We start from the raw sequence: 11,164 nt of genomic DNA, 5'->3' as shown, positions 1-11,164 counted from the left end.
CAGCCGCTCCGCGGCATGTGGGATCTTCCCGGACCAGGGCACGAACCCATGTCCCCTGCATCGGCAGGTGGACTCTCAACCACTGTGCCACCAGGGAAGCCCTGTTTACCTATTTTATATATAATAGTGTGTATCTGCTAATCCCCAAATCCTAATTTATCCCTCCCCTCAGACTATTAGTATTTGGAATCTTTGTCTTGTGTACTTTTGAAAGTAGGATGCAATTAACCTGACATTCCTGCTTCTCTTGGTGGTACATATAATCAGTGACTGTGCTGAAACTATGGGCCCTTCCAAATCTGGAGTAGGCTAGGATTTATTTTCTCTCTCAGTTTTAATTTCTATTCTTCCCCACCCGCACAACCTTCCTCCTTGAGGAATTCAGTCCTTTAATGATGAAACTATCTTTTGATTCAGGAGAGAAATGGAGGGCTTCTCAACCTCAGCGCTATCGACATTCATTACTGGATCGGTCTTTGTTGTGGAGTCTGACCCTTGCGTTATAGGATGTCCAGCCGCCTCCCTGCCCTGATCCCACTAGATACCAGCAACAACCAACCCCTCTCCCCAAGCTGTGACAATCAAAAATGCCTCCAGACATTACCAAAGTCCCCTGGGAGCGCAATCTTCCACATTTGGGAACCACAGTGATTAGCTCATTCAGACTAAGGTGTTAGTGACTTAAATATGTATTTCTTTGATGAATATTTCCATGTTGTAAGTGGAACCAAGGAAGAGCTATGCAGACAGGCAGAAATGTCAATTTCTCTTTTCTTCTGTGACCCAGTTAATCTCTCATTCATGCTTCCTGATGGCAGAAATACAATCCACCTAATGGATAGACTTGGTCATCTTGGGGATTGGATGCACTCAGTTCAATTCAGGATTCCTCGCTCAGTCCTGGGACGTGTACACAGTGCTGTGATGCCCTTCAGGAAGGAGCAGCAGTGGTCGTTGGGACTTGGTACTCCTTGTGCTGGTACCCACGGCGTCATGCGAGCATCCTCTTTGCTTCTCCTGTGGACTCCTCCCTGACGCGTCCGCTGGGTTCTACCGTCACTTCAAAAGGGCTTTCACCACTCTGCATTTTCCTTGTCCTGACCACAGACTCCTCTGGGACGTAGGAAACTTGAGAACTTGCTCCCTGTCTTCTCTGAGATGGAGACAGACTCTCCTGGCCCGGACGCACCCTGCTCTGTTCCTGTCCACTGCTGGCGACGCAAGCTGGTGTGATTTCCCTCGGTCACTGGGTCCTTGTGCCCAGCTGGGCTCTCCCCCTTTCCACCCCCCCCAATACAGGTAGAGGGGGAGGCAGCCAGTGCCCACCTATCTTGCTTTTCCTCTCCCCCAGCTTAGAGGAGGGAGAGGGAAAAAGAAGTCCCTTGAACTTAAAAGTTAAGAATTTAATGCCTTTGTTTGGTTCTGCAAAGGCAACTTCCCCCTTAGACAGTGATGAATCGCTGCTAGTTGCCTGGGCTGGAAGAAAGCCCTAGGGGCCTCGTGGAGAAATTGACTGGAAAGAGAACACATGGCTTAATGCCCTTCCCACCCCCCACTTGGCACCCCTCCCCTCCTCTGTCTGCGGGTACCGGGGCTCTGGATGTACAGATCAGGCAGCATTTTCCAGGCACGTCCTCCATAATCCGAGAGACATGGCACCGGGTTACTTACTTTACCTAATTCCATCAGGCTCTTTGATGGGTGAGTATGGGCCGCAGGAGGTACGGAACTTAAGAGAATCCATTTCTCATCATCAGTCATCAAGACTACAGTAAAGTGTCTACATAAAGTGTCCCTGCAGATCTGAGGATTCTCATGGGAAATTTGGGAGGGTGACGACATGAACGCAAATATTACTAAATGTGTGCATTTGACCTATAGAGAGTAATAATTCCCTCTATACTGGGGACACATAAGACCCAGCGAAAAATAGCTGTGTCTTCCGGCATCTATAGTTAACAAGAAACAGCGTCAAGCGTCTATCCTTCAGTGGAGAATAGCTCATGTGGTCTTACAGTTACCAAGATTACTATCTCACACCCTCTCTTTCTCTAAGCCTCCATCCTCTCCTGCACTAACACTACCCCGTGATGCACTTGCTTCCACTCTCACTGAGAAAGTAGAAACAGAGAGAGTGGACACACACCACATCCTCTGCACTTGCGCCCACATTCCCTGCCTCTCTCGCATCACTGCGGTCAGGACCAGCTCCCCTCTTTTCACGGGATCCCACCCCCTCTCCTTCCTAGAATTCCTTCATTCCTTCATCCTCCCCGCTCTTTCCTCTCCTGTCAAAGCCTGCCTTTCTACTCTTGTGTCCTCATCAAAAGAGGGAATATACTATCTTTCCGCTTCAATATCAAAGGAAAAGAAATAAAAACTCTCTCTGGACCTTGCGTCTCCTCCTCTACCACCTGATTTCTCTCCATCCCGTTACGGCAAACTCCTCAGCAGAGCTGTCCATCCTCACCTTTCACCCACTCACTCCAGTCCACATTCGTCCACGCCATCACAGAAACTGCCTGGATCCAAGGCACTGTGAACTCCAGGTGTGAACTCAGTAGTCAGTACTGCTCACTGCTCGAGGTTGTCGACCACTTTTCCTTCTTTATACACTTTCTTCACTTGGAACCCAGAACCCCACAGCTTCTCTCGTTCTCCCATTCCTGCTCAGTCTCCTTTGCTATTTCCTCTTCTCATCCCCCTGGATGTTGCAGCATCTTTGGATGCTTTCTTCTATCTACACTCACACCCTGGGAGAGTTCAGCCAGTGCATGACTTTAAGTCCACGTATATTCTGATGACACCCCACATTTATATCTCCAGCCTGGATGCCTCCCTTGGATGTCAGACTTGTATGTACATTTACCTGCTTGAAACTTCTGCCTGGATACCTGCAGACATCTAACAGCTGTCATGTCCATGGCCGAGCTCCTGACCTCCCATCCCTGCCCTCTCCCGCCTCGATCCTGCCCCCCCACCCCACTGCCACCCTCACTTCATCAACAGCACTGCTATCCTTCTGGTTGATCAGGTCCCAACCAAGGAGGAATTCTTGACTCTTTCTCTCAAATCTACGTATGGTCCAATCAGCAATTTCTGTCAGTTCAAAATATATCCAGAATCTAAACGCTCCTCAACGGCCCCAGCACCACCATCCTAGTCACCCTCCGTCCTGTTATCGAAATCACTTCCTCCATCTCGACACCACACACGAGGTCCGTGCAAACCTTTGTTAGACCAGTGGGGCTCACCTGTTTGGTCTCAGAACACTTTATATCCTTAGAAATAATTGACGACCTCCAAAAGCTTTGCTACATCAGGTATGTCCATTGATATTTACCGTATCATGATTTAAAACTGAAAATTTTAAAATAATTCAGTAAAAAAATAACATGCACATTAACATAAATAATTTTATGAAAAATAACATTTTCTAAAACAAAAACAGTGCAGTGAGAAACGTAACAGTATACAGTTTGAAAAGTATGTTTTGCAGATCTCCTTAAGGTCTGGCTTAACAGAATTTACTTGGAGTCTCTGATCTACCTCTGCTTTCAAGCAATTAAAGGTTATATGTCGTGTAGCCTCAGCAAAACTCCACTGTATACTCGTGAGAGGATGAGAATGGAGAGGGAAAATTAAGCCTTACACAACTATGAAAATATTTTGACTTCATGAGGGTCCCTGAAAAGGTCTCAGGGACTCCCAGGAGATAGGAGACTATGCTTTGAAAAGTGCTAAGTTAGATGATACCGTGCCTCTGCCCGGACCCCTCAGTGGCTCCCAGACACAGGAAGAATAAAAGGCAGGATCCTTCTATCTTATCGGGGACCAGTATGATCTGTCCCGTTCCCTGCCTGGCCTGGCCCTCTCCTTCCTCTGTTCCTGCCGTACTAGCTTCCTTCCCAGCCCTAAACCATGGTCCTGCCTCAGGACCTTTGCCCTTTCTGTTTCCTCCGCCCAGAAGCTCTTCCCCCTGGTGTCTTCACGGCTCGTTCCTTCACATCCCTCAGTGTCACCTTTTCCATGGTCTTGCCTGGCTACCTCTCTAAAACTGCCATCCTGTCGCCTCTCTCACTGGTCCACCTATCATCCTTATCCCTGCCTCCACTTTATTTTCTCCTTAGCGTTTATCTCCATCCAACTTACGACTTATTTTACAATTCATTTTTGTTCACTTCTCTTCTCCCAACCACATCCTATGATCATTTATGACCTTAAAATAGGAAATATTCTAAATATCTAACAGTGATGGGTAAGTTAAATAAAGGATGTTGCCTCTGTTCTATGTATCCCCACAAGAAAGCAGGCAGGGAATTCCGTTGTTCTGTTCACTGATGTCTTCTCAGCGACCAGGCAGGGACATCGTGCCTTGTAGGCACTCAATGGAGTTTGGAGAGTGAATGAATGAAGGAGCTAGTGAGTGAACGACTAACCCTGTGAGGCAGCGTTATGATGTCTGCGTCCCAGCTGGGGAAGCAGAAACCTAGTGAGGGTGAGACTTTCCGTGACTCATGGAGCTGGTGAAGGAGCCTTGGGTGCAGGTCTGTGACTGTAAACCCTGGGCCCTCCCAGCCCTGCAGCCCCACCACGCACGCTGGGTGCACCCTCCATCCTACAACCAGCCTCCAGCCTACCCGGAGAAGGGGTTTCCAGGTTCTAAGTGTGCCCTCTGTGCTGGAATAGCCTTCAGGGATGTTGGGATCCAGCGCTCTGGTCCCGCAGGTGAGACAATGACCCAGAGATGTTCCATGACTTACCTGGTGTCGCAGGCCCCAGAGCAGGAACTGGAACCCGTGTGAGACCCACCAAGGAAACGCGGATCACAGAGGACTTGGTTTAACCCACTACAGTCTGGCCAGACATTTGGCTTTTAGAGGATTGATGATGTCACAGTCACATGGACGGTCCGGCATGGTCTCGACGCAGAGACATGCACTGGGGTGTCTATTTTCGTGGAGACGAGTCAGGACACATACTGGTGCTGTAGAGCCACCTTCCTCAAGGTCAAGGCCAGGCTGCTGGTCTCAGGTGCCCAGAGGCTCTGCTTGACCTGCTTTCCTAAGGGCAAGGGCTTAGCGTGGACCATGTGTCTTTTCCTCCATGCCAGCACTGTGCTTGCCTCCTTATCCACCTTCATGATCCCATTCACCGCCCAGGACAACCGTACAATCTGCTTATTATTATCATTTCAACCCTCGAGCTTAGAAAGGCCAAGTAACTCGATTCAATTCAGAAAGACGATGAGAGAGACATGACGCACCTTATAAAATAGGTGTGCAACACGCCTGCCATTCTAACCTCGTAGGAAAAGCAGGAGACAGGGCTTAACCTCCCAGAAACCAGGGCCCTCGGAGCGGTGGGGGTGAGACAGGAAAGGAAGGAAGGAGGTCTTATCTGGTGATCCTTTTTTATACTTCTCTTCCTGTCTTTCAGACAGAATTTAGAAAGTGTCATATTTATTTTAAAGTACTCTAGGGAAACAAAAAGTGTGTTTGTGTGTGTGTGTGTTTGTGTGTGTGTGTTGGGGAGGGAAACAGATGAAACAAGATGGACACAATGTTGATAATTTTGAACTTAGGTACTGGGTTTGGGGTTTATTATATTATTCACTTTAGTTTGTGTATGGATGAAAATTTCCATAATAAAAAGAAAAAAAGGAAAAATGATTCAGCTAAAAGAATGCTCATCCAATAATTGTTTATGATCGCAAAATATAGAAAATATTCTAAATATCTAACAATAATGGGTACATTAAATAACTGATGTTACATCTGACCTGTGCATCTAGAATAATATAGATGTAATTTGTTGATGTGGAAAATATCCATCATGTGCTAAATAAAAATAAAAAATAATTTTCAAGAAAAGATGTATATTAAAATTTCATTTTAATTGCACATTTATAGTTTAATGCTTGTGTTTCTCTCTGCATTGAAAAAGTCTGGAAATATTCTTTGAAGACTTAACTTTACATATTTAGGTAACACATGAACTCTCAAACAAAGTATGTATCACCACGGCAATTAATTAAAAAAAATTTTTAAGCAGATCATAAAACAGCATGTATAGGATGATTATATTTTCATTTAAGAAAAAAAAGGAAAGAAAAAGGAAAGACCAGAGCCTGGATGTAGGATGCAGACTAGGTCTCAAAATTCCAGGACCAAAGCCAATCAGCTGGAAGGAAAGTTTGGGAGAAAAATCTGGGACCAGATACATTGCTGGTTGCACAGAACATGAGCAACCCTCCACCCCAAAACTGGGAAGGGGGCTCTAGTGCCCAGTGCAAGGCAGGGTTCAGCCAAAGCTTGTTAAATTTAAAAAGCTCTTCTCTGCTCTGCTCTGTGCATTCCCTGAACAGAGGGGGAGGATCGAGTTCATTATTTCTTAGATTGGAAAGTTCTGACGGAAGGAAGCCTCCTTGGAAGAGAGAAAGGCAGCAAGGAGCAGAACAACAGGGGAAGGCGCTGCTAAGAGTGGTCCAGGCATCTATCTAGTGACATCTCTGCCGAGGGATGAGGGACAAGGGGAAGGACGCTGCAGATGTACTTTTACTCCAAGGGAGGCTGGGGTGGGGGAAGGTAAACAAGTGCATTAGAATGTGGTGGGCACTCGTGGGGGCTGTAAGTGCAGACACAATCGGAGCCACAGATTCATGTCGTCCGGCTAAATGAAAAATCTGTAATTCAGACCATGAAGTCAGCAGCTGGGTTTGCTGCTTTAGCAAACATAAATCTAAGGTCAGAAATCTTACCTTCGATGGGATGCGGGGCAAGGTTCTCATCTGCATCCTTTAGCCATCAGCTACCAAGATAAGCGAGTATGTCAATGTGATACTAATGGGGCTCCGTGGATCCCGTTACTCAAGTGTCTCCAATCAATTAGAGGTTTTAACTTCGTCATCCCAATATAAATATCCTTTAATACGCAGTTAAGGCCACTGTTCATCATCATGATGGCTTTATCATGGCATGTGGGGTTTTAATGCTGCTCAAATTTTAACAGAGAGGAAGACAAGACATTTGGGACTGAGGAGGAGATGTCCTGGCCCCTTGACGCACACAGGTGCCAGGGAATAAAGATCACGCCTGCCCTCTAGATGCTCGGTACCCAAGTGCTCCTTGAGCTTGGGGAGGGGAGGCATTCCAGGGGACAAATCTTTCTCAGCAGCCTATTTTGAGAGAGAAACTCTGTGAGGCCTGAGACTATGTCTGCTACACAGAATAAATAAATTGAAGCCCATCCCCTTCTGACAAGGTTTCCAAAGTTAAGTAACATCAGTAAATGTCTAAATGCTAAAGAAACGCAGATTGGACTAAACATTACAACCTCTGATTTAGGATGGAACTGCATCCAAGGCAAAGAGTAAAAAACAGTTCTATAATGATTTTCACCCTCTTCCTACTGTCACAATCCTTTCCCTTCTTCCCCGCTTAAAAATCTGCAGCTGGGGGACTTCCTTGGTGGCGCAGTGGTTGAGAGTCCACTAGTGGACTCTAGGGGTCACTAGGGCAGCGTGCCGAGTGCTGTGTGCTGGGGGCACAGAGGAAGGGGCTGTAGACCTGCCACCACTCTCCTCCCCTAAGATCGCTGGCAAGATCCAAGGTCAAATCCAGATGTGCAGTTAATGTGCCTCCGTGAACCGTTGCTTCTTTGTAAACCTCAGTGAAATCACACATTAGACTTCAACACCAGAGCTCCTTGAGAGAAAAACAAACATACACCCAGAAGGGCATAGCCACTCAGCTGTCTCGCTACAAATCTGCTATCCACTCACTTACTTTGTCATCGTGATCAGTGCTGCGACCAACAGTCCACCTCTTCCCGCAGTGGATGGATGGCGGCGGCTCTGTACCAATGCATCCATCCCCAAAACTGCGAAACAGAGACCACCGGTGACTCGTGATAAGGCAGAGCAGCATGGGAGAGCTCTGTTATCTCCTGGGAGATTAGGGAAATGTCATTCATTTTATTTCACCTCCCCCAGCACAGAGCCTGGCACAAAATGCAATTTCTACAAACGTTGAATGAGGCAGAGAGTCTGCGGGATGCAAATGAGCTTTAAGGACAGAAGTGAAAAATTAGGTTGGGGACATCAAGAGACGCTGACAGAGCTTGGAATGCTATACTGCTGAGTGAAGCCCTCCCTCAGCAGCGAGGACCTGAAATGATGAAAAGTTTTTGAAGGGAAGGGGAAAACCATGAAAATCTCTTGGGAGAAGGGTAAGAATGGTAATAGTCTCACCTGCCTCTATTGGGTGTTTACCAGACCCCGGCACTGCCTGATTGCTTCATCCTGATCAGCTCAGTTGATCTTAGCTGCAGCCTTGCTAGGTGGGTACTTTCATTTCCACTGCTTTATAGATGGGGAAACTGAGGCACAGAGGATGCATAAGGAGACACTAACGTAGGGCAGAGCACTCAACACCGGCTCCCAGACCCTGCCCGTCATATCAACCTCCTATTTGCATGGGAGGGAGTCAGGTTGGAGAAAACAGAAGCAAATATGAGGAGACTATGAGCTTCTAAGACTCTACGATGGTGAGGAATAGAGAATTCTGGAAAGGAGTGATGAGCATAGAACAAAAGAGACAAATAAGTTCCCTTTCTGCCCAAGTCCAGCTTTGCCATCTGCTTAAGCAGCCTTTGTGCAGATTTTCCTGGAGTCTCTGCACATCACCCGGAAGTCAGGACTGCATAAACACACAGCAACAGCATAAACATTCAGCATACAGGCCAAGTAACCCTGCAAATCCTCAGTCGCGTTTCCCTAGAAGGTTCCAATCACGGGACAGCCGGCTGCCTTTCTCCTGGAAGTTGTTTTGAATACAAAACGATCTGATTGTATCTAAATATGTTTTATCCAATTTGACCTCAGTGATGTTCTGCAAACATTAGCTGGTGTTAAAAGACGTAGCAAACAGTCTATTTAGAGAGCAAGCAAATCATTCCTTCTCTCAAGAGGTTTTCTTCTTCAGATTTTCTGGAGTGGATCAACATGGATTTTTAGAGCTGCTGATGGATTGACTGGGAAACCACTTTGTATGCCGGTTCAGACAAGTGGTGATTTTTTTTTTTTTTTTTGAGAAAAATGAAAACAACCTAAATCTATTTGTTTTCCTTTCATGGGCTCTTAGGTCTGAAACCCAGCTTCTTTTCGTTACATGTCTTCACTTCGTGTTCCCAGGATCTGATACACAGGTGATCACTGCAGACAGCTGAGCCCGGCCTCCCATCCTGGGGGGAAAGTGCTCACTGTGTACAGGAATGGCCAACACTGGGGCCACCATCGGCACCTCTCAACCCATGGAGAGGCCCCCACGCGCTCTGCTTAGAGAGAGGCTTTGCAGGAACTTTGAAAGAACAGCTCATGTCTGGCCTCCCTCCTATAAACCATGTCTTCTGAGATCCTGGGTCCTGGCAGCTTCCGTTTCCCATAATCATTCCCATCTTTCCCCCTCATCCCGCCAATGTGCTTCTGCTCCTCTAATTCACCTGTTTTTATATCTTAGCATCTTTTCCTGGTCCAAACTGAGGGCATTTTGGTCCACGCTCTTGTATGCTTCATGTCACCATCCAGCATTCTTTGGTTTGACTGTTGGTTTTTTCTAGAAGGATGTCGTGGGCCAGCTGTCTACCAAGAATAATCCTGACTATGTGATTTTGTTATTAAAGTAGATGTTGCATTACCCTGCATCGTTAAGTTTACGTAATTTAGGAAATTATGTTATCATCCTTTAACTCAGTAGTTCTACTTTCTTTGGAGAAGTCGGAAGGATTTCTCCTCTTTGTGGCATGTGTTAAACTCACTCTTTTCCTCACACCTGACAGGGAAACATCACCTCATCCAGGTCCCTGACTTCTCCTCCCCTCCAGGCTGCTCTGGTTCTGTGCCATTTGGCGAGTGAGTGTTGAGGACGCTCTTTTTAAAATACAAGTTGGATTCTATCATTCCCCTGCTTAACCCCCGGGGTAGCTCCCATACAAGTCCCTCTGTGATTCCTTCTCTAAACTCACCTCCCACACCTGCCCCCTTGTTCACTGGGCTTCTTTTGGCTCCTTGAACTTGTGCAGTGGTCTTCTGAGAGTGAGATCCCAGGAGCCTCCAACATCCACTCGCCAGGGGATTATACTAGACCATTCTATTGGCTCTATTCCCCTTGTCAGGAAGTGGCTCAGAACAGACAAGCCTACACCTACTTGGGCTAATGAGGAGGGAGGGGAATTCAGCAGGGGGGCATCGGGGAAGGACGTCCTCACTCCTAAGGGAGACGAGGGGGAGGTGGGTGTGGATATCTCAGCCATTTTTCCAGTCTTGCAGAAAAGCAGGCCTGGGATGAAACAATATGGGTTTCCAGTTTGGTTCGGGAGCACAAGTGTGTTAGCCTCGCAGAGAATGTGGTCATGAAGCAGCGGAATGAACAGGACCGTTGCTGGATGGCTTACGTGGCTGGATGGCTTACGACTTGAGGGCCTCGTGCTTGCCTCTTCGGCTGCTTGATCTGATTTCATCCTCATAGAATCAAACAAGGTGCGTACCATATTCTAGATGCGGATGCCAGGCTTAGCCAGATGCTACCTAACTCGGCCAAGGCCAGGCCTGCACCGGTCCTGAACCCACCCTCTGAGCCATTTCTCTGTCACTCAAGTGTCACTTTGGGGCCCAGGGGGCCTCGGTGTCCACGGGACAGAGCAGAAGCTCTCTCTGGAGAGAAGGAGTGACCTGGCATCCGCTCTCTATCCCACACCCCGGGCTCAGCATCTCGGGAGGTGGCTGCTGCCGCCAGCGTCCCAGCCTCCCGGTGGCAGGTCCCCGGGGAGCCATGCAGCGAGCTCACTTTGAGAATGACAGCGGGGTAGTTGAGATAAGAAATAATGCAATTCTCCAGGTAGAACTGCAGTCTTCCAGCCCATATAAATGATTCCTTTAGTAATTTTGCCAAGGATTATGCGTTATGTGTGCTTGGGGAACCAACCCAGCCTGAGAATCTGTCAATATATCTAAAGAAGAGTGCATGTAATCAGTCAAGCATTCCCAAAAAAATGTAGTCAATTTGACTGTGAAAGCATTTAACTATAGTTTTTCAGGGTTTTTTTTTTCTTTTTCCCCAAGAATCACCCAGAGCAATTTCTTAAAAATTAAAATGAAATGTTTCTG

The sequence above is a fragment of the Neophocaena asiaeorientalis genome, unplaced genomic scaffold (genome assembly GCF_003031525.2).
Source record: "Neophocaena asiaeorientalis asiaeorientalis breed wild unplaced genomic scaffold, Neophocaena_asiaeorientalis_V1.1 scaffold110, whole genome shotgun sequence".
NCBI classification, from domain to species: domain Eukaryota; kingdom Metazoa; phylum Chordata; class Mammalia; order Artiodactyla; family Phocoenidae; genus Neophocaena; species Neophocaena asiaeorientalis.
This window is presented reverse-complemented; position numbering follows the sequence as displayed.